Source organism: Thalassophryne amazonica, chromosome 3, assembly GCF_902500255.1.
Source record: "Thalassophryne amazonica chromosome 3, fThaAma1.1, whole genome shotgun sequence".
NCBI classification, from domain to species: Eukaryota; Metazoa; Chordata; class Actinopteri; order Batrachoidiformes; family Batrachoididae; genus Thalassophryne; species Thalassophryne amazonica.
This window is the reverse complement of record NC_047105.1, coordinates 21268753-21293737: the sequence shown is the minus strand read 5'-3', so window position 1 is coordinate 21293737 and position 24985 is coordinate 21268753. Positions and strand designations below refer to the sequence as shown.

The following is a 24985-nucleotide window of genomic DNA, read 5'->3' as shown; positions in this document are numbered from 1 at the left end:
CCGGCCTTTTTTGTTCCTCATAACGTGCCATTTCTGTGGGACAGCGCACGAAGATCTTCGACTCTGGTGTGTCAGAGAACTTTTCCCATAGCTGCGTTCTACTGCTGCAGGAGAAAAGTTCTCCTAAGTTCTCCTGCTGCAGGAGAACTTTCCCCCACTGCTCCTGCAGCTTGCTGCGCATCGTGCTGCAGGCTCGAGTTTTTTAGGGGCCATTTTCCCCCTGAAAATTCTTAAATTTATAACTCTCTGAAACACTATTGCCTGCATCTTGAGAACCAAATTTTGTGAAGTACTATTAATATGTTGCATAACTAATCAATATTGAATCGGATCTAATCTAAATAATCAAGTCTGAAACTTAAGAATCGGAATCGATACCCAGCCCTTCTTTGCAGTAGTTTTTGGTGGTGATGCTTAAATTTGGCACAGCTGTGTAGCTATAAATGTCTGTTCTGTTTCACAAGAGCCTGGCTGCTGTGTTTAACAGAAAAGTGTGTGTGGGTCTTCCAGGAAACAGAACGGCAACTTTATTTACACCTCCACACATCCACCTGTTGCTCACTCATTCTGTCACCAACACCAACTGCTCTGCCAAAGGCAGATCCAGCTTTTTATAGGGGCTGAGGCCCCATTCCTGGTTTCTCTATACTACCACACTGGCTTTCTTTTCATGTTGCTGTTTCACTGTCCACTTGTTTTGGATTTTACTTTTACTCAATACTTTACATAAAGTGCATTTTATATGAGAAATTTACTTTTGATACTTAACCCTCTGGGGTCCGAGGGCATTTTTTGGACAGTTCACTCGCCTGGCATAAATGTTTTATTATTGCTGTTAACAGCTCTCCCTGCATCCCACAATCAAGTTTTGTCTCTTTTTCAGGACAACCTGTGCTTCCAGAATATGTATGCTTTTGTTGTGTTTTATAAGTGTAATAAAAGTTTACAATCAAAAATAAGAAAGAAAAAAGTAAAGCGAAAAATAATTTTCCACACACATTTATTCAAAACACACAGCAAACTATAATATTCAACTGTTTTGACACTTTATAATGGTAATTTGAGGTCGTGTGTGAAAGACTGTACAACAAAAAGGTTCAAAATACAATAAACACAAATGCACATTTTCAACAATATATACAAAATGGTCTATGCGTTTTGTTGTCCATTGATATGGTAAACAGTGCTTTACACAAAGAAAGCAAGAGAGTTATCCAGTAACATTCACATGCAAACTAGTGGAGCAATCCTGATAGTTACACACTCTTTGATTGAGCACGTGAGATTGTCATCAGAGGTTCTCCGTCCATCTGCTTTCACTGATCACTGTGTGTAATGGCGCAGGAGGCACTGGATGTACTCACTGGAGCACCCAGGGGGCTATTCAAATGGGCCAACTAGTAACATATCACTCCTGAAAATGATCTTTGGCTTTTCATGTGAGGTAAATCTGCCCTACGACTGGATTTTGGAAAACCATGTGACGGTGAACCAATTCCAATTGGACACTCACATTGCACACGTCATCACACAGCTTCTATGAGGAGTACAAAGATGGCAGATGGCTGGCTTGAAAGTCTGCTGAGTTAACTTTTCAGCAAAAAAAAAAAAGTAAGTTTCTATCTCATATCATTAAAAAGTTATTTATAATTTAGTAAAGCTTGGTCTTAGCCTTCGTATACAACGGCGTCAGCCCAGAGGGTTAAGTACAAAAAATGTCAGATACTTTAAGACTTTTACTCAAGTAAAATTTTTAAAGGAGACTTTAACTTTTACCAAAGTAATTCTATGGTAAGATACTTGTACTTTTACTCAAGTATCACTTTGAGGTACTTTATACAAGACTGCTGACATCTTAATACCAAACATGCACTTGTGCCTTAAAGGGAGTAACAGGTGACACTCTGGTTTATGTCATGTTATGCCAAAAATATGCCCACAGTTAACCAAGTCAGTGCCATACATCCCACTTTGCACACAGACTGTGCGTAATATGGAGTTGGACGTGCCACAGACTCAGGTGCACTATGCGCTTTATAGATTCTGCACCACAAATCATCAAGGTATGACCTCCTACTAATTTTTCACAAGTACCTTACCAATATGTCACTCTAGCTTAATGATTAAAAACTAATCAGAAACCCAGGGTAACTGGTACCAAAACATAAAGACAACAAAACACAACCTAAGAATGGAAATCGCAAAACCAATTTGTAAAACCAAGTGCACAAAGACAAAACCCGAACATGGCATTCAAAAGTGAACAAAGTGCAAAACAGGGAAACAACATGATGAACTGAAGAACACATGATGAAGACATGATGACAACAAGAATCAAACTACAAAGGGAACTGCAAAATAACCAAAAACTGAACCAAGGAAACACAAGCAGAAAACTAACATGAAACTCAAAAGTGAACAGAGTGCAAACTGAGGGAAACTCAACATGATTAACAGGTGACCACAGGACTGAAACATAATGACAAAAACACTTAAAGACACAGACAGAGGACCAATCACAAAAACAATGACCAGACACAGACAGGGGACAGAGCACACAGAATACTAACACAGACAGAACACAATGACCACAAACACCAGGATACCAACAAAGGACAGACCACACACACAGACAGAGAAGATGGACCGCAACATGATATGACTTTTATGAATTCATTTATACAGATCAATCAGAAATATTTTTCTGATCAATATATGCTTTAGATCCTCCATCAAGGCTTCTTGGATGTAAAGATAAACAAATAAAGGTGTTTTTGGATCATGTTTTCCTGAGCATTGACCTTTCACTAAACTACTCCAGAATCTGCTCAATATCTATCAAATTAATATTCTCACCAAGTTTGAAGGACATCTGTCCAGCTTTTTTGAGTTGTGTTGTCCACACACACACACACACACACACACACACACACACACACACACACACACACACACACACACACACACACACACACACACACACACACACACACATACAAATATAAGGCAGCCTGATATATTTTTTTAATCAGTTTGATGTTTATTTCTCACATGCTGGTGTTATGATTTTGTTAGTTTATAGTCTGTTTTATGGAGTTCTGAATTTGAAAATTCCATTGTGTTGTTTGCAGGCTTTTTTTTTCCCATCAAGAATATTACAAGCCACCAGCTGGCGCTGCCTGCGGATGGTTGAACCAGAGGCGGGTGACTGGGTTGCAGCGTGCAGGAAAACTGTTCTCTACCAGCAGGCAGGTTCAACCCTCTTTAGTCAGAAACTGTGCTTGAGCCTGATTCTGGTCCCTGCCGGATTTGGTCAAGCAGCTCTGAGGACGACCTTGTGCTTTGGTGTAGCAGCAAAACAGGAACAGGAAAAAAAAATGCTTTATTGATTTGAATAAAGTATCACAAAAGTGTCTTTGAAGTGGGATGAGCAGTGAAGTTTCACCTTTAGTTTGCACTCGACCTGCACTACTGCTTCTACTTGTTTCACAAAGTCACTGTGAAATTAACTTTATTGTACAGTTCCTCTGTGTTTTTCCCAAACTTGCCTCCTCCAGCGTGCATTTCTCGTTTTAGCATCGCGGCGCTCTCGGCACTCCAGGCTGCCTGTTAACACCCAGGTGGAAATTATGGGGATTTATAATGGATTTGTTCCAACAAAATCTTAGAAGACTACTTGTGTTATATTTTAGTGCTCCTGTGAGCCATTTTCCACATATTTCCAAGGACTTCAGAAGGATATATATTACTGAGGAATATTATATATAATGAATCTTATTATCATTAAATTGATTATTTCCCTTGTGCTGTAACCTTGCCGCCGCGTATGTCTGAGCCTGTTTTAATTGCTTTTGATTAAAGTTTTGTTAGAACATGAGGCATTGAAACTGAAATAAAGAGTTGTTGAAAAACGTACGACAAAAACAGGTTTTCTATTCCTGTTCAGGAGGAAGATAACAATTTCTGTTGTGGAGATTCCTTGATGACAAAACGTGAATCGGTTCAAAATTCGGCACATTCACGTACTGTCAAATACATTGTAAGCATCTTATGGAATGAATCCAGACACTTTCAAAATAAAGTGTTGCCAGATTAGACTCAGAAAATCGCCCCCTCCTCCCCCCCATGTCCATATGAAAGTCTTATTTCTGCATTATTACTGGGCGTGCACACCCAGCCTCCTGCCCGTGCAGCTCCATCACTCTTAAATGTGCCTCTGGTTGCCTCTGCTGCATTTTATTAATCAGTGGGATATGAACAGAGTGTGTGCTAAAACATATTACTGCACAGTGTAACACTCTGTGGGCATGTCACTCCAATAACTACACTTATAGTGTTGACTCTACAATCTACAGTCTGATATAAAGAGCACATTAATCCATACATCTAATATGATGTAGATAACTATTCAAATACTATTCTCACTAGGTTTGATTGATGTAGGCTTCTTGGTGGTTGAGATATATAAAAAAGGTGTTTTTTGGACCATGTTCTCCTTGATCTTTGACCAATCTTCTCCAAAATCTAATATGATGTAGATAACTATTGAAATACTATTCTCACTAGGTTTGATCGATGTAGGCTTCTTGGTGGTTGAGATATATAAAAAAGGTGTTTTTTGGACCATATGCTCCTTGATCTTTGACCAGTCTTCTCCAAAATCTAATATGATGTAGATAACTATTCTAATACTATTCTCACTAGGTTTGATTGATGTAGGCTTCTTGGTGGTTGAGATATATAAAAAAGGTGTTTTTTGGACCATGTTCTCCTTGACCTTTGACCAATCTTCTCCAAAATCTAATACGAGGTCTGTGAGAAAAGTATCGGACCTTTTTATTTTTTTTCAAAAACTATATGGATTTGAATCACGTGCGATTACATCAGACAAGCTTGAACCCTTGTGGGCATGCGAGAGTTTTTTCACGCCTGTCGGTTACGTCATTCGCCTGTGGGCAGGCTTTGAGTGAGGAGTGGTCCACCCCTCCCATCGGAATTCCTTTGTCTAACAACTTGCTGAGAGACTGGCACTTTGCTTTATCAAAATCTTTTCAGAACCTGTGAGGCAGATCGAAGTGGACACCATTCGAGAAATTCAGCTGGTTTTCGGTGAAAATTTTAATGGCTGATGAGAGATTATGGAGTGTTACTGTCGCTTTAAGGACTTCCCACGGAGCGGGACGTTGCGCCGCGCTCCGAGGCGCCGTCGTCAGCCTGTTTCGAGCTGAAAACCTCCAAATTTAAGCCTCTGTTGACCCAGGACGTCGTGAGAGAACAGAGAACTTTCAGAAGAGGTCGGGATCAGCAGTTTATCCGGACATTCCACTGTTTAAAGGAGATTTTGTAATGAAAGACGTGCGGATGGATTGGCGCGTCGGCAGGCAACCGGCGCGGCGTGCCGCCACAGGAAAACCACCTCCGTTGGAAGCTTTAAGGACAAGTTGGAACATGTCCAGCTGTTAAACAATTTATCAGATACTCACTCTACTGAAAGCCATCAAAAGCCACCTGTTTTTTACAAATGGTTATCAACACAGAGGTGTTTTTTCTGTGGCAGAGCACCGCGCCGGCTGCCTGCCGACGCGCCAATCCGTCCGCACGTCTTTCATTACAAAATCTCCTTTAAACAGTGGAATGTCCGGATAAACTGCTGATCCCGACCTCTTCTGAAAGTTCTCTGTTCTCTCACGACACCCTGGGTCAACAGAGGCTTAAATTTGGAGGTTTTCAGCTCGAAACAGGCTGACGACGGTGCCTCGGAGCGCGGCGCAACGTCCCGCTCCGTGGGAAGTCCTTAAAGCGACAGTAACACTCCATAATCTCTCATCAGTCGTTAAAATTTTCACCGAAAACCAGCTGAATTTCCACTTGTCCACTTCGATCTGCCTGTTCTGAAAAAATTTTGATAAAGCAAAACGCCAGTCTCTCAGCAAGTTGTTAGATAAAGGAATTCCAACGGGAGGGGTGGACCACTCCTCACTCAAAGCCTGCCCACAGGCGAATGACGTAACTGACAGGCGTGAAAAAACTCACGCATGTCCACGAGGGTTCAAGGTTGGCTGATGTAATCTCACGTGATTCAAATCCATATAGTTTTTGAAAAAAATAAAAAGGTACGTTACTTTTCTCACAGACCTCGTATGATGTAGATAACTATTCAAATACTATTCTCATTAGGTTTGATCGATGAAGGCTTCTTCATGGTTGAGGTGTATAAAAAAGGTGTTTTTTGGACCTTAACCTTTGCCTTAACCTTTGAGTAAACTACACCAAAATCTAATGAACTCTCTATATCTCACCAAGTAATATTGCCACCAGGTCTGAAGGAAATCCATCCAGCTGTTTTTGAATTATCAGGCACATTATCATTGTCAGGGCTTTGTTTTCACTGACACACACAAATATGTCAGTGAAAACAAAGCCCTGATATAACCAATTTGCTGAAGTGCAAACCTTTACTTTACACATGCTGAATTTCTCTTAAAAACTCAACCAACACATTATGAAGTCCAGCCACAAATCAGGAAACTGTTTTGGGTTATAACAACTACACCTTAAAGAATCAGCAGCAACAATATGTAGGATTCTATCTTCCACCTTTTCCACCGTGGTGAGAAGATCTAGTGGTTGGCCTGTCTCGCACCTACAGCATGACATTCAGTGTGTCAGCTGCTCCTCTCAGCGGCATCGATGAGAAAAGAAAAGATGGCTGGAGCAGCAGTTTTCATGATGAACAATAAGAAAACAAGAGAAAATTCTGCTTTATTTTCCTAAATAAAGCGGGGGGCGGGGGGGGGGGGGGTGACGTACTTCAGCTGGCTGCATATGCAACAATAGAAGATGGTTTTCTTGTTGTTCATTTTGTGATAATTGTAGAGGTCATGTCTGGCAGTCATAGTAGCTCAGACTGTGTGGCCTAGTCTGAAAGTTGCATATCTCTGGATTTCATGTCAGCACGATAGCTTTGCAGTGACATATATGTCTCTGGTTCCTCTGCCTTTGAGATCAAGGGGCAGTTGGGAAGAAGTAATGAAATGACGTGCATTACTGTTCTCCCTTTTAGGTATTACATGAATTACCTGATGCGTTCCTCTCATGAAGACATCAGCCGGGCTCCCATGTCATGAAGAGCCAGCTCCCATGTCATGAAGAGCCAGGTTCTCGCATCATGAACACATCAGTCGGCATGGCTTGTCCAGCGCGCAGTGATCTGCTGCAAATGTGATATGTGTTTTAATTATTACAATGTTGGGGAACTCTTGCAGTGACACACACTTCGCAGGGACCTCCTGTGATATTCACCAGCATTGTGGTGCGCTGACGCAGCGGTCAGCTGAAGCAATATGTATTTTAATTTATTTCCACATAAAGGACAGCATGCTGACATCTACGCCTCACAGTACAGCTTTGTGAAGTCGTATCCTACAAGCCAGTACAGGTGTGATCAGATGTGATCGTGTCAGTACATAATTATCAGCATGTGATGAGGGCATGAGCGCCCACCTACACATGTGCATTGCGTGTTCACCAGCTGAGCAGCAGGTCAGCTGTTTCACCAGTGCACTGCGCTGGACACTGACCGGACTCTGGGGTCCTCAGCCACAGTTGACAATGTTGGATTCTTGGTGTGTGTGTTGGGGGAAGTGGGGCATATTCCACAAGCCATGTGTGTGTGTGTGTGTGTGTGGGTGTTCTGCACAGTCACGCCTATGTGTGTTGCTAGGTTACTCTACACTCATGGGGCACTTAGACACTTTTCACAGACAGGTCGAATGTGGTCGCCTACTGTCTGAGCTGGGAGCGTGAACAGCCCCGCCTTTTCTAAGTGTCCAGTGAGCAGTGTTAGATGTTTGTGTACGACACCCGGAATTTTTCCGACACCTGCCAAGAGAGGAGTCAAATTGGCATTCACACAGCACTCGCTGTCTTTCGGCCACTGGTGTGTGCGAATGGTTGTTGTGACAGCTGTATGAGGTGGCTCCGATTTTTCATGAGTGCCATTTGATTCCTCCTTCATGCGCCATTCTACCTCAGTCGTGTTACGTGAGAAGGGGCCCTTAGAGATGTGGGATGGGAGCAGTTGTCTGCCTGGGTGGTTGCCATCCAGGAGCCATGGCATTCCCATGGTGTTGTGGATGCAGCAATGCGCAGCACCAGTGCACGCCCCTAGACTTGATTTGACTTAACAATAGCAACACTGTGTAACTTCTTGATTTTACTGCCTTTCAGATTGATGCCCTATTGACTAAAATTTCAGATTCTCGAGTGTAACACATATGAGTGCCAAAAACAATGTAAAGTCGGGATACAGGATAAGTCGGCCTGATATGAACCTGCTGAGTTCTTCCAAAGGCTGGTTTAAACTAGATGTCTGCTATCATACTTTTCTGTATCTTCTGTAAGCATATTTCACCCATATTGGCTTCTCTTCAGTGGCTCCCTGTTAATTCCAGAATAGAATTTAAAATTCTTCTTCTTATTTATAAGGTTTTGAATAATCAGGTCCCATCTTATCTTATGGACCTCATAGTACCATATCACCCCAATAGAGCGCTTTGCTCTCAGACTGCAGGCTTACTTGTAGTTCCTAGGGCTTTTAAGAGTAGAATGGGAGGTAGAGCCTTCAGCTTTCAGGCTCCTCTCCTGTGGAACCAGCTCCCAATTCAGATCAGGGAGATAGACACCCTCTCTACTTTTAAGATTAAGCTTAAAACGTTCCTTTTTGGAAAAGCTTATAGTTAGGGCTGGATCAGGTGACCCTGAACCATCCCTTAGTTATGCTGCTATAGACTTAGACTGCTGGGGGGTTCCCATGAAGCACTGAGTGTTTCTTTCTCTTTTTGCTCTGTATGCACCACTCTGCATTTAATCATTAGTGACTGATCTCTGCTCTCTTCCACAGCATGTCTTTTTCCTGGTTCTCTCCCTCAGCCGCAACCAGTCCTAGCAGAAGACTGCCCCTCCCTGAGCCTGGTTCTGCTGGAGGTTTCTTCCTGTTCTGTAATTATTGTATGGCTTTTGCCTTACAATATAAAGCGCCTTGGGGCAACTGTTTGTTGTGATTTGGCACTATATAAATAAAATTGATTTGATTTGCTTTTGATTTGATTTATCTTCTTACTCCAGTTAAGGGTCATGGTGGTGCTGGTGCCTATCACAGCAGTGACAGGGTGTGAGGCGAGGTTCACCCTGGACAGGACTTATTTGATGTGTGGTGTAGTGCAGCCATGTATTCAATATGAACCCCCCCACCCCCAACAACTGTGTTCTAAATTGAAGAATTATTCTTTAATATCAAATGTTGAAGAAACAGTAGTAATTGGGCATTTCCATGTGACTCGTGATATAGTTTTTGGTCGCTTTGCAAGTTATTTTTTGTGTACCTCCCACACATATACATTTTTAGACACAGTTTCTTGTGTGAATGTGCCAGTTAACACAAGGTGTGAAATGACAGAAACAAAAACTAAGATAAATCTTTGATTAGTCTTTTAATTACTTTTAATTACAGCATGACTCGCGTTACACCAAACATGCTTTGTTTCCTGAAAAAAAAAATTATGTCTAGAAAACTGAAAATGCAAGGGAAATACTGCAAAAAAAAAAAACATCCTAGTTGCTTCCTTAAATGCTGAAAAGGACAAATTGAATGTTTTTATCATCTTCTTGTCTAATTTGCGTTTTGTTGAAAATAATTAATATAATTAAAAATATAATGCTTCGCCACCATCTTGGCAGCCATATTTGATTTGATATTTGTGTGTGTGTGTGTGTGTGTGTGTGTGTGTGTGTGTGTGCAACTGAACATCAAATATGATATTTCATATCTGATTACAATGATATTACTATTCTATTTGGCTTTTAGACGTGCTTAAAGTCAAACATATTGATTCATAAACATAGCGTTTTGGTTGATATGAGGTCATTTTAACAGGCTGTAAAAATAAAAAAAGATACAGAATATTGATTTCTATCATGTTGAAATGCACTCTAGAGGCACATACCACCACAGTGCCGCACCCCCAGCGCTGCACCCACACCCCATCCCCAAGTGGTAGTTATGAACCAGATTTAGTGGGTCTGGCCCTCACACTAACTGTGATGAAGAACATAATAATAGTGATGTGAGTGAGTCCACGATGTGAACGCAGTGCAAAGCAAATACAACACATCATTTTAAAAAGGACTCAGGAACAAACAGCGTTTTCAACCTGCACAAGAATAAAATAATAATGTGTTGTGTTTTTATTATTGCAAAACATAAAAAGCAGGCATGTGCACGTGATACAAGCACATGGAACTGTATCCGTGAGCAGAAGAGTACCTTCGTCAGTTAGCAAAAACAAATGCATAAATGCTGTAATAATGTAGCGAATCATCGTGAAGTGAATCACATCACATTTTCTTCGCTCATCAAGTAGCGTTTTGCCGTAATCATCCCCACATAATCACACATGCTAACAGAGATGCTTTTAAATTCAAGCGTCTTTTCAGTTGTCGGCTGTGTTCCATTTGTGAACTACTACTGTTTGGTTTTTGGGTTCTTTTTCCACTTTTCCCAGTGGTTGTATTTGATATATTTCAGGAAGATTTCATTTCAAATATAGTGAGTTTGCTCCATGACAATTTTACTGAATTTTGGAACAACATTCAGGAGTAAGTGCATCCACAGGCTTGAAATTTCATGCTGCATTTGATGGAAGCAGGGAAGTTAAATGCCTTTTCCTTAGATTTTCCACTTCTCTTTTCACCTTACAGCACTTCTCCTTGTACTCCTCTCTACTTTCTCCATCTCTCTGACTGTCCCAATTCTTTTTCGCCAACTTCTTTCTCCTTATGCGTTCCTGGACATCTTCATTCCACCATCAAGTCTTCTTGTCTTCGTTCTGCTGTCCAGATATCACACCCAGTATCTTCCTAGCTGTCTCCCTCACCACATCTATGAGCTGCAGGTCAATGTTAGAAAAAATCTTAGAAAGATTTTAATAGTTACATTTATAAACAATGTAGGTGAGAAATTGCAAGTTTTACTGTTACAGTGCTGTCAGCAGTTAAATATGAAGTCAAGAAAGAGGTCTTTATTTTACCTTTTATAAAACAAGTATTTATTTTCATTGAAGTCAAGAAAAGGTAACTATAAAGTGAGTTTTGGCAAAACAAGTATCATTGTCATGTTGAGGTGGCAGAGGGTTGTTGTCAGCAGCTGGGAAAAGTAACTAAAAAAGTAACTAGTAATCTAACTTAGTTACTTTTACGATTGAGTAATCAGTAAAGTAACTAAGTTACTTTTTAAAGGAGTAATCAGTAATCAGTAATTGGATTACTTTTTCAAAGTAACTGTGGCAACACTGTTCTTGACCACGTTTTCACACACTGCAACAGGGAATTTGGTCCACTCCTCCACACAGATCTTCTCCAAATCTTTCAGGTTTGGAGTTTCAGTTCCCTCCAAAGATTTTCTATTGAGTTCAGGTCTGGAGACTGGCCAGGCCACTCCAGGACCTTGAAATGCTTTTTACGGAGCCCCTCCTTAGTTGCTGTGGCTGTGTGTTTGGGGTCATTGTCATGCTGAAAGACCCAGCCATGACCCATCTCCAATGCACTTTCTGAGGGAAGGAGGTTGTTTGTCAAAATCTCGCTATACATGACCCCACCCATCCTCCCTTCAACACGGTGCAGTCGTCCTGTCCCCTTTGCAGAAGAGCACCCCCAGAGTATGATGTTTCCTCCCCTATGCTTCACGGTTGCGATGGTTTTCTTGGGGTTGTTCTCATCCTCTAAACATGGTAAGTGGAGTTAATTCCAAAAAGCTCTATTTTGGTCTCATCTGAACACATGACCTTCTCCCATGCCTTCTCTGGATCATCCAGATGGTCACTGGTGAACTTCAAATGGGCCTGGACATGTGCTGGCTTGAGCAGGGTGACCTTGCTGCCCTGCAGGATTTTAAACCATGACAGCATCATGTGTTACTAATGTAATCTTTGTGATTGTGGTCCCAGCTCTCTTCAGGTCATTGACCAGGTCCTCCTGTGTAGTTCTGAGCTTTCTCAGAATCATCCTTACCCCACAAAGTGAGATCTTGCATGGAATCCCAGACCGAGGGAGATTGACAGTCATCTTGTGTTTCTTCCACTTTCTAATAAATAATCATAACAGTTGTTGGCTTCTACTAAGCTGCTTGCCTGTTGTCCTGTAGTACATCCCAGCCTTGTGCAGGTCTACAGTTTTGTCCCTGGTGTCCTTAGACAGCTCTTTGGTCTGGGCTATGGTGGACAGGTTGGAGTGTGATTGAGTATGTGAACAGGTGTCTTTTATACAGGTAACAAGTTCAAACAGGTGCAATTAATACAGGTAAAGAGTGCAGAATAAGAGGGCTTCTTAAAGAAAAATTAACAGGTCTGTGTGAGCCAGAATTCTTGCTGGTTGGTAGGTGTTCAAATACTTATTTGCAGCAGTAACATACAAATAAATTATTAAAATATCATACATTGTGATTTCCAGATTTTTATTTTTAGATTATGTGGACATGCACCTAAGATGAAAATTTCAGACCCCTCCATGATTTCTAAGTGGGAGAACTTGCAAAACTGCAGGGTGTTCAAATACTTATTTTCCTCACTGTATAGTCAACGTCTAGGGGGAATCGAGACAGTGTATCTGCATCAGTATTAACTCTCCCTGGTCTGTATCTGATGTCAAAGCGGAAGTCTGACAATTCTCCCTCCCAGCGGTGACAAACTGCATTGAGTTTGGCTCTGCTCGTGATGTACGTTAATCGGTTGTTATCTGTATAGATGGTGAAATCGCACATCATCACTCATCTTCAACCACTTATCCGAGATCAGGTCATGAGGGCAACAGCTCCAGCATTGCACCCCAAACTCCCTTTCACCACATGGTCAAAATATCATAACTTCTACTCCTCAGCTAGGTAACCCCTAAGAACTGCTTGTTTGACTCATATTCATTGTAGTGGTCGCCATGGCAATCCCTCAGTGGTGAGAAGATGGTCTCTTGGTGGAGTCGATCTAGAGACGTCTGTTGTGAGGTTTGTTGAATGTGGGAATGTTGTTGCATGCCAGTAAATACACAGATCCTTAGCCTGATACAATGGCTGTTAAATCCCAGATGATCGGGGACTGAGGACCTGCTGCAGCCTTCATCTGCCTTCACAGCTGTTGGGTTACAAGCCATCACATCCTCGTTCTGATCCGTCATTGTGGATTTCTTTTTCACTAGAGCTCCATTAGCCGTCTTGTGTACAGGGTTCCTGTTGGACCTTTAAGGTTCTCTGACACAAGGTCCCCACTGTTTTTCATCCCAACAGGCAATCCCCAACTTGATCTTTTATGTTGGTGTCATGACATGAAAGAGCTGTTGATTTTGACACCCATTCCAGTGGTACCCAAGGATCATACACAGAGATCAAGTACCAAAGACTCATTGCCTTCAGCTCTCATCATGGTACAGTAAGACAGGAAGCACCAGATCTGTAGAGACAGTCTGTGGTGTTTTCCTCGCATCATCCTTTCACAGGAGTAACATCAAGTTCAGGAAAAAGACATTTCACATTTTGTTTGTGTCGACATCTGTGTGTGAATGTCGGGTGACTCTAAAGCGAAATCAAAACCACCCTGCTTCCTCTATTCCTCCTTGATCTTCTCCTTCTCTCCTTTTCCCCTCTTTGTTTTTCATCTCCATCCTTCCACTTCTAACTGGAGTTTTTGTGTTGGCCTTGAGCAGTAATTTGGATACCCACAGGGGTGTGCGGCGCGAGGACCGTCTTTGAAGCAACTCCCCATCCGTCCACCGTGCACGCATCTTAAAAGCTGTTCAGATGGTATTAAAGATCGTTATGAAGCCACTGTGGCCTTGATGTGCTGACCAACCCTGACTCTTTGATTTAATACATCGCCGGTTGATCGCACACAGAGGCGTGACCACGTCCTCGTGCGCATGTGTTCTCCTAATGCCATTATGCAACACGCACACAAAACTACACACTCTCACCCCCGCAGACAGCAACGGGCACTCGCACACTTCAAAGTGAATTAGGTTCAACAGACATAACACTAAACAGCTTCAAAGGAGAAGATGATGTTTTGCATGAGACAAACTTTTATTGAACTTCATAGTTTGATGTCTGTTCTTTCTAATTTCCTGACGGTCATAGATGTGAGTTGACGGGGCATGTCAGACTCTTCGTTTTTACATTGACAGCAGATGTTCGCATCTCTCTACCTGCTATATGAAATCACAAACTACAAGTAACACCTTTTTGCACAAAGGTGTAGAATTCTGTGTATAGTTTAAGGTTTCAGTGTGTGGTAAAGTTGCACTTTCTTGTCTTCTCTTGTGTACTCACTGGACGTTTCATTATACACCTTCTCAGTGTAGGGTTGGACCACCTTTTGCCTTCAGAAGTGTCTTCATTACTTATTGTTCATGGTGTAGATTCAACAAGGTGCTTGAAACATTTCTTAGAGTTTTTGCTCCAAACTCACTTTATATCGTTCCACAGCTGCCTCATCATTCCACTGTAGATCAGGTAGCTCAGTGAGATAAGAAGATGGACTGTCAATATGTTGAATTAAAAAAAAATAGTTAATCACTGTAATTCAGAGTCAATTCCACTGGATATAATTTATTTTAGTTTTCCACCTTTATTTATATCGGTAACAGGAGCTGTCCTTATCATGTTTCACGTCTCATTCAGATGGCTGCTTCAATTGCGTTAGCTTATCTTCATCTGAAGGACAAAGTACAATCTTCTGATATGAGCACTACACACTTGGAACTCTATTGGAACTCTGTAAAACTCCATTGTACCTGCATTACCCCACAAGTGACCAAATTATTTTAGCAAATAATATGACCAAGTAGGGTTATTTATGACCCCATTGACTTTATATTGTAATACTTCTATATAACTGATTGTTTTAGGGTTCCTCATATTTATTTCACTCTGTAATATAGTTGACCATCATCCTTTTCATCATCACTGCAGGCATCAGGAATCAATCTTAATGCTTGTGCAGCGGTAAATTTTGTTGTTCTAGGTCTGTTGGCTTCCCTGCAAAACAGTAAAATGTAATGTTAGAGTTGGCAAATTACAATACCATCTGAAGCTATCATGTTGAAAATCTCATGGATCTTGCCAGGGTCATAAATACCCCCCGTACAAGTTTGGATTATTCTTGCTACACGGATTGGCCAATCCATGCAAAATTCTATTAAAAAAAATGCAGAACAAATAGATTGACAAATTTGTGGTAGGAAACTCTGTTGTTTCTAGTAGCAGATAGGTGGTCTCTTGAGGTAAGTAATGGAAAACTGGAAATCCTCCCATGTCACAGGATGGAAGATGTAGGCCTGTCTCCATTGCTGGGTTTTGATGCTATATGTGGCACAAAAGTAAAAAGTACACCCATTCATGGCCTGAAACTGAGTGTAAACTGTTGTAAAAGTAGCATTGTACAACATTATCAGCAATCAGGAACATTTTAAAAATGTTTAATAACATTCATGACAAGGGCATAAATTGTGATCCAATAAATAATCTGTTTCAGTAGGTGCAGATTGGGGGTAATCTTGTGTCAAAGTAGGTGAATGTGGACAATTGCGTACAATATGCATTATCCAGGACCTGCTGTTCTTGCAGCAGAAGTCTCCTGCTGATCCTCCTCCTTAACAATGAAACCAATGAAAAGCTCTTCAACAGAAGACAGGTTTGAAATTTTAATAGTGACATATTAGCGGTTTGGAAAAGTGTGGGAAATAACATGTACTGGACACATGTCCCATTTTGGGGAAATTATAGACTTTCTTCTGTTTCTTCTTCTGAACTTCTGATGCATGTTTGCATGCCTGGTATGGCCTGATGTCAACATGCCTGTAGACTGTATTTGTGTGTGATTTTTAGTTGGGTTTTTTTTGAGTCGTTGATGGTGTTTTATTGTAGTCTAACACCACACAGACACAAGCACACGTAATTGCAGGTTAAAAGCTCAGAGTGAGTCACTCACATGTCGGTATGAGCCCCAAGAATTACATTCATTATGTCCACATGAGCGCACAAAAGCACAGCCCACTGTCAGGATAGCTGGTTTTCGCCATCAGCATAGTTCTGGAACAAATCCTATTCATGATGTGGTCCAAAATATTCACTAGGTCAAATAAAAACAGCTCCAAGGACTAAAAACACTCACGTGTGTCAATATTTTAAATGAGGCACGGTGGATTAGTGGTTAACACTGTTGCCTCACAGCAAGAACATCCTGAGCTCGCTTCCCACCTGGTCCTCTTTTTGTGGCATTTGCACGTTCTCCTCATATTTGTGTACATTCCCTGTGGGTGCTCCGGCTTCCTCTCACTTCCAAACACATGCAGGTTAGGTGAAATGGGAACATTACATTGATTGTAGATGTGTGTAAGAGTGTGCATGTGTCTGTATGTCTATATGTGACCCTGCAGTACACTGGGGTCCTGTCTAAGGTGTACCTTGCCTCTCTCCCTGTGACTGCTGGGATAGGCTCCTGGACTAGGATAATTAGATATAGAAAACTAAATCTCTTGGTGAAATTCTGTTGTACCTGAATTAATGGTAAATGTCCATCAGGTGGTGTTATTGCTCCATTTCAAGAACTTTGAGTACAGCCTGCTGTGGGACACAATGACTAAAGTCTTGATTTTTGCATCTACAACTCCGTAATCCCATGGCCACGCAATGATGTTGATGTGAGTGTGACCTTTTTTTTTTGTCTTTGAATTAAGGACTTTCTGTCAGATCACTCACAAAGAGTCAAGATTGGTCCTCACATATCCACAGCTCTCGCACTCAGCACCGGTGCCCCTCAAGGCTGTGTGCTGAGCCCGCTGCTCTTCACCTACTACACCTCTGACTGCACTCCTATCCACACCAGCAACATCTTCATTAAGTGTGTGGTTGACACCACAGTGGTAGGTTGTATCACTGGAGGAGATGAGTCCACCTACTGGGGATGAGGTGGAACAGCTGATGATGTGGTGTAGAGATAATAACCTGCCTTTGAACACATCTAAAACACAGGAGCTAATCATAGACTTCAGGAGAAACAAAACAGACATTCAGCCCATTATCATTGGGTAGACCAGTGGGTCAGGGACTTCCGTTTCCTGGGAGTCCAAATAGAGCAGGGGTGGCCAAGTTCGGTCCTCGAGAGCCACATTCCTGACACTCTTAGTTGTCTCCCTGCTCCAACACACCTGAATGCAATGAAAGGCTCATTAAGAGTCTGCTAACGAGTCTTTACTTGAAATGAGTGCAATATTTGTTTACGTGCAATATCCACTGCCACTGAATTATCCACAGTTTTGTACATATTTTTCTCTTTTTTTAATGGACTCACTTTTTTGCCACTTGTTCTTATATTTTTTTTTTTAAATTTGCACTCTGCATACCTTTTTATTTCTGTTAAATGTTATGTTTATTTTCTTTTCTTCTCCAGACATTTCAAGTGTGTGTGTGATTTACTGAGGTTCATATTTGCACCGAAAGGCTGCACCTTACCTTTTGTTGTACCTGTTACAATGACAATAAAGAATCTGTATCTCTTTTGAAGTTCTCTGTGTTGTTGGTGAGCATTATAATGCAATTTACCGCCGGAATAGTAAGGGGGTGCGACATGAAGAACAAAGCTGGGACTTTTTTTGTTGTTGTTTATTTGTTCTTTTTTCCTCATTGAGATCACCTCTTGTAGCCTCCCCTTATTGATGTAGTCTGCCTTCCTTACACAGACACAATGTTTGTGCAATTTAAACAGGACTTGGATGCATTTTGTAATATTGAGGGCACTCAGTTTGACATATGTGAGGAGACTTGAACACATGACCCCTTTTGTAATGTGGCATGCTTTTAGACATAACCTGAATGTGACTGAATGTTGCAAGTTGTTTGAGCCATTGTGTCCAACACTTGTTTTTTTCTACAGTGTAACTTATTTAATCATATAAATCATGCAGCCATTTGCAGATTTGTTTCTTCTTGTTCATGCTGGTGAAAGAAAAATACCTGAATTTATTTTAAATATTAGTTTTGTGCTTATTTACTTCTTTTGCGACTGTGATTGAAGCCATTGTAGATTCTAGGTCAATAATGTATTCAGCAGGGATGTCCCAATCCGATCACGTGATCGGAAATCAGGCCCGATCACGTGGTTTCAGACTTGATCGAAATCGGACGTTGCATCCCGATCAGGAATCCGATATAGATTTTATCCTCATTATTTTGATCAGCGCTATTTCAAGCTCATTATTGCAGATTAATGGGCCTTTCATGTGTCGGAAGCGTGAGAGGCGTCTAGAATCGGTCTAAAAAGCATTATTTTCAATGTGACATGTTGCTTTTTAGAGGCGTCAGAAATGTTGCGTGAAAAGCTGAGCTAAAGCGACGCTTCTGATGGGAGCGCGCATTGCCACTTGTCGGCAGGCTGACGCGGTCAAAGTTCAACCCAATCTTTTTTTTTTATTGAACAAAAGAAAAAACATAAGTTCAACCCAATCCAACTTTCGACGCTCTGAGCTGTGACGTAGCTTCGCGCTGTCCAATAGGAATGACGCGTCGGGCCAAAACACGGAAGACTAGTGGCAGAAACCACTGATCTGTACAAAACAGATTGGTGCAGAAACCACTGATCTGTACAAAACAGAAACATGTCACAGGACTGCTCATTTATAGAGCAGTTTTCTGAAGAATTCTGAAAAAAATTCTAAACTGTTTCCACACAGTATGAATTTCGATCATATTGGTAATATCATATCTTATCTAAATGCTAAAGAATAAAATTATAGCAGTGCCAAAGAAAGTTATTTTTGTGACTTAATTCTTAAAACACTCAGTGGCACTATATCTTTAAATATAATGGGAGAGGAAGGAGTGAAACCAGAAAGGTGACCAATCACAGTGTGGTCTCTGTCATTTCAACATGTAGTTTCAATTTTTGGAAGGTGCACATCAGGCTACGGTGATGGGCTTGGAGATGGTATGCAGTGACACAGAGCTTTCTGCGTTACATTATATTATATTTTTACAGCCTAGACACTTATGAACTCTATTAATTTATTTTTTATTCTTTTTACTTTATATTTCATTGCATATTATTTCACTCCTTGTTTCTGTTTTGAGTTTATTTCTGAAAAGTATCCATCTTTAATCGCAGTTAAAAAATAAATAAATAAATAAATAAAAATCCCTCCCTGTGGCTCCCTCAGCAAATTCCACCAGGATCACCTTCATTTATTGCCTCTGTCGCTTCAGTAAAAACGCTCACGATGTGTTTGCACCGAGCGGCTCATTGCTGTTAATATACTGAATTTGACAATTATGATCGATTCTGCTGTAAAACGAGTGTGCGTGCTCAGCAAAAAACTAGACTGTAACATTTATCATTAACCGGTCCGGATAAATGACGAGAAAACTTTTCCATTCAGAAAAAAGTGACTAAAAAGCTGCCGAGCCAGTCGTCTGATACAGCTGACTCAACTGAGCCCAGTTTAATAAAACTAAACCCTGGAACTTCCATTTGAAGCTCACACACTGAGTCTGGCACCGGGACACCTTCAAATACCTTCAGGTATTCCTTATAAAAGTTCAGCTTGGAAAGTGTGACAGCATCCTTTAAACCTATTCACACAGCGCACACATTTTTATCCACAGCGATGCCAAGAGCGTCACAAAGTCAGGTTTAAGGAACATGTTCTTCAGGAAGCCAACTGCTGCACACTCAAGCGCTATTCTGCATTTCTGTCATCCGTAAAATGCTAGAAGATGGTTTTGTGGAGCGATGTGGTGATGTTTGAAATTTTGGACAGAAATGAAATTTGACAGTGTGGAAAATAAACTTGCTAAAAAAGGTTCAAGAAAATTTAAATGATTCTGCTGTTAACATTCATGCATCATTTGGGTAAAGGGGCCCTATCTTTCTGCAGGAGTAAAGCGGGTGCACCCAGATTGTAAAGCAGTGAGTAGCATTGCGCTCATTTGTGTGCACATGGGGGTGTCGGTCTAAAAATGAGGTGTGGCCAGGCACAGTTAGTACGCCTTTATTAGAGAGAGTGGTGACATGACGAGTCGAAAAAAAAAAAAAAACCGGTCAGATGACTCGTGGTGCCATCTTGGGTTCAAAATATCATTTGCTGTTAATCTGTCTACAAGTAAATCCAGCTATTTTATTGATTTATTCACTGAAAATGCTGGGTTGTTGTGCATTTGGAGGCACAAATAGACACAGCAAGGGCTTCAGGATGTACAGATTCCCTTCAGATCTGAATAGAAAAAAAAAAATTGGGAAAATAACGTCAGCTGTGTGTGATGGAAGCAACTTCATCATCAAAGCTTTGCGAGGTAAATTTATTATTCAGTCCCACGTACAGTAAAACTCAACTAAACCGTTGTCATATAAACCAGATATTGGCAGTCACCGGACAAAAAAAAAAAAAAAATCCCAAAGTTTTTGTATTGTTTTCCATGTAACAAACACCGTATATAACAGATTTTGTACAGTGGATTTTTCACTCACATCGGATAAAATGTCCCATCCGATCACAATGTATTTCCATTAAAACCTCCAAGCGGTCTGGACGTGCAGAGCTACAAATTTACATTCAGCTCTGACACTCGCTGATTTGAAGTGGGAGAGGAATCGTTTGTGAGTAAAAGTCAGACCGTTTAGTTTTTTCTCGCCGTGTTCAGACTCAGACCCGCAGCCTAACGTGCACCTGTTAAATCAAACACAAAAGGCTGTGATTTGACACTTTTCTGCTTTTAATCCTTCATCTGACATCATATTATATAGCGTGCACACTGATAAATGGATCAGAAAAGTCTGCACCACATTTACAGTACGAAGTTGGTAAAAGAAGAAAATGTCCAGTTTACCTTTGATTTGGAGGTGATGATTGTAGAAAGAAAGGTTTGTTGAGGGTCAAATTAGTCCAGAATAAAGCATAATCCAGAGAATTTTAAAACTGTCACACACGTCATTGCATGACACGGAGTTACAGAGCAGCAAAAGCATAAATCAGGCTTTAAATTAATTAAATAAATCATCTTAAATTGTACATTTATGTAAATTTGATAGCTTAACTATTGTTATATTTATTTTTGATAGCTCCTGTACCTGGATATGTTGCTGTATGTGGTTAAATGATTTAAAAAAATGTTGAAAACATACCACTGCTACAGTTAGCCTGTTTGCTAACCTTGATTTCCTCACTGTGCTCTCTGCTAAAATTAGCCTGCGCTAGCTTGCTAAATGCATGCTGACATGGCTAATGGCTAGAAAGGGAAGGTCTTGCGACGAGCGGACAGAAATTTTGAAGCATATTTGCCATTTTGTTTGAGAGGTGTTCTGATCAGCAACACAAGCTAGCGGAGGCTAGTGAACGTGACGACGATGCACAGCACGGCGGGCAAGGTCATATCGTACAGGCTGGGCGCACCACAGAAACTGTAAAACACCCATTTGAGTCATATCACTATGAACTTGAGAGATTAGAGGGAGATATGTCCAAACGGGAGAAAGAGTTAAACACAGGGAGGCTCCCACGTAAATCAGATGATTTTAAAGCAGGTGTGATTTTTATCTCTCTGCCACCTTCACAGATCCTTTGCTGTCCTCCTTGTCACTTTCTCCTCCTGCATTCCTGCTTGAGCTTCCAGTCTCAGCTATCTCTCTACGCCCTCATCCATCCCGGCTCTCCCCCTCGCCTCCTTTTCGGTGTGTCTTAGCACAGAGTGCCACGTTAATATTTCATGTTGTCTCTAATCTTATGTTGTAAATAGTTAATCAGGAGCGGAGCTGGGTGACACCTCCTTTTGGCCCGTCACTGCTCCCCGGATTTACCGGCTCTGTCATTCTCTCCTTCCCCTGGTTTAATAAGAATCGCCCACATGTTTTCTGTCTGACTCCTGCACACCTTCTCCCTGAGATTATTGCTTTCTGTCTCATATTCTCAGTTTAATTATCATTTTCAATCACATCCTACAGCACCTTATTTTTTTGTATTCTTTTGCATTTTTATAGTTTTGGCCCCCTATGCAGTAATGCACATTTTTATGTGACTCTCTAATAGATTTTGTCAGGCAAATTTAGAAATAATCAACACTTTTTTGTGAATTGGGCAAATGTACCAGTTGTTTGATTTATTTGATGTGTATTTTGGCTTTAATTCATCTTTGATTCATCAAACACACCCTCACTTTGTACGTAGGGGTCTAAACTATGCTTTCAGTCATTTTTCAATCACTCTGTGCACCAGTAGGTGGCAGTATAGCCTTCAAGAATGGATGAATGAGACTCAGAAGAAAATGTAAATATTTTCACGTGAATGACCTTTCTCAGCATCTTTTGTGTGGCCGACAGTCTGCACACTGACACTCACCTCTGGCAACTTGACCTGTGAGATCATGAGATGTCAGGAAAGAGCTGATGGCATCCAGAGGTGACTGAATAGGAGTTTCTGGTGATCCCTGCAGGAGAACAAAGGTCCATGTATTTGAGAAATGCAGTTTACATTCTACCAGAAGACTCAGATCTTCAAGTAGAAGAAGTCCTATATAGGCCCTTTGGTCAAGATGATGATAAGACTTCGCAACTCTACCTGGATAGCGTGCCAGTCCAACGCCGAATACTTCTTCAGCCAAGGTCGGTATCCATTGACAGCTTGGTGGGCTAATGGCCCAGTCACACAGCACACGACAATTCCTGAATGAAGGGAAAAAAGTAAAAAAAAGTCACAATTCGTTGAGAAAAAGTGGACGAACGAGCTTTATCGCTGAATAGCCTGCAAATCGAGTGCAAAAGGGATGAAAGAGGAACAAAACAAAACCGAAGCTACCCATCTCGACACTTTAAATGAAACATGCCTGGAGCCACAGCTGAAGCAGTGTGTGTCTGCATCTCTGCGTTCCAGGACTTGGCACTGGGACAGAGCTCATAGCGCCTGAGCCCCGGAGAAACTGCAAACAGAAGCTGTGGAGATCTGTGCGCATGTCGGTGGACCCACCTGCTCTGGTTCCTCGTCCAGAACAAAAGAGGGATCATCTCCTCATCATCAGAATCCACACTGTCTGTCGACACACTGCGCGCTCCGTCTTGCTCCAATTCAACTTACACCTACTAATGTACCAGATAAGTTAATACTATCAGAACAATTATTCCAGATTCTAACACCTTTTACAGAAATACAATGACTTTTAACAGTAGTTCGAATCTTTCTTCTCTCAAATATCAGTGTTCCTCGCAAATGATAACTGGACTCCCTCATTTTAAACAACTCCTGAATTGGTAGAGGCAAAAGTATATTTTTAACTTGGTACATGGTCTGTATATAAAATAATCCACCAAATTTTGAAATTTCAAAATACACAGACAAACAAACAATGTTTCGTTGGTTCATAATGTGTTTTTTACTTATAACTGTTATAGCTTTCTTTTGTAACACTGGATTTGTTTTTATTTTGTATGTGTTTCCCCAAACCTCAATACAATAGGGCATATATGGGACAAGTAATGAATGATTGGGGGATAAAATATTGTGCTTTATACAAAATTGAAATAACTTTTGAAATTTTAGATTTAATATAATTTATGTGAGTTTTCCAACTTAATTTAGCATCAATAAAAATGCCAAGAAATGTAGTTTCAGATACAATTTCAATTTCAACATCGTTCAATGATAAGTTTCTACTTAAATTCCTGGGCTTATTTCCAAATATAATACACTTTGTCTTACCAAAATGAAGTGACAATTTATTAGAATCAAACCAATATTTAAAATTTAGTAATTCCCTCTCCATCATTTCCAAACGTTGCCCCAAATTGTCCCCACTACTGAACACAGTAGTGTCATCAGCAAACAAAATAAAACGCACAGACTTTGACACCAAACTTATATCATTAATATGCAACAAAAACAGCAATGGCCCAAGGACATTGCCCCCACATGTAATCCTCAATAATTCTGAATTTGTCCCTCTAAAATGGACACACTGATACCTATTACATAAATAACTAGCTAACCATCCAGGGCTAATCCTCTAATGCCATACTATGATCTATGGTATCAGATGCTTTCTGTAAATCAAAGAAATCCCCTACAGTGTATTGCTTCATCTCTATTGCAGTTGTAACTTGTTCAACAAAATAAATGATCTGCTCTACAGATCTTTAATGGTCAGCTCCACCGTTTGGTAGAAGATATTGATATCAAATATATTCTATTGAAAAACGTTTGGCAGTTACAGGGTTAAGTAGTCACTCAGAATCAGTTAAGTAACATCAGCTTTTTGCTCTAAACAACGTGGGTGTTACCTACACTGTAAAACTCAGTGAGTTAGTTGAACTCAAACCATTTGAGGAAACTGATTGCCTTAAACCATTTGAGGTTGCCAACTTAAATAAAATCATTTTCAAAAATTTAATGAAGGCTAAAACCCAGGACTCTGGCCTTGTGACCAGAGAATTCTTTTGAGCTGTTGGAAGTGAGGTTTTACTAACTACATATGCACAGCGACACCTGCTGGCCTCCATTACATAAACTCAATTAAAATGAGTGAATGGAATGCACTGGAAATACATCACCAACACTTAAATGCCCCAAAACTTTAAATGCACTTAAAGGAACTGAGTTGTTATGAGAACAATTCATTTTTGAGTTAGTTTAATTAATGGAAATGAGTGAGTATAACTTTTTTCAAAGTTTGAGTTACGTTAACTCAATTATTGTATTAAAATGGAGTGTTTAGTTTAGCTCTCCACCAATCTCCACATTCCTTAAACCATCCGTGACCTCACATACCTCTTGCTGTTCACAGATCACTGACAAGATAGCCCCTCCTCCACCGCATCACCACATTGGTTCCTGTCGTCTGTGTGGGGCCAGGCTTTGCGCCTCCCATTTCCATCAGCAGGATTTGTGATCATCTCAGCTCTACTCTGTGCCA

General features: G+C 40.8%; 1 long non-coding RNA gene across 1 annotated transcript; it reads left to right on the top strand.

The window, feature by feature from the left end:
* The first annotated feature begins 2340 nt into the window (after positions 1–2340).
* Positions 2341–22866, top strand: LOC117507884. The gene is made up of 3 exons (XR_004559863.1): positions 2341–2414; positions 21609–21613; positions 22856–22866. It is a non-coding gene; the product is annotated as an uncharacterized LOC117507884 (long non-coding RNA).
* Positions 22867–24985: the final 2119 nt, after the last annotated feature.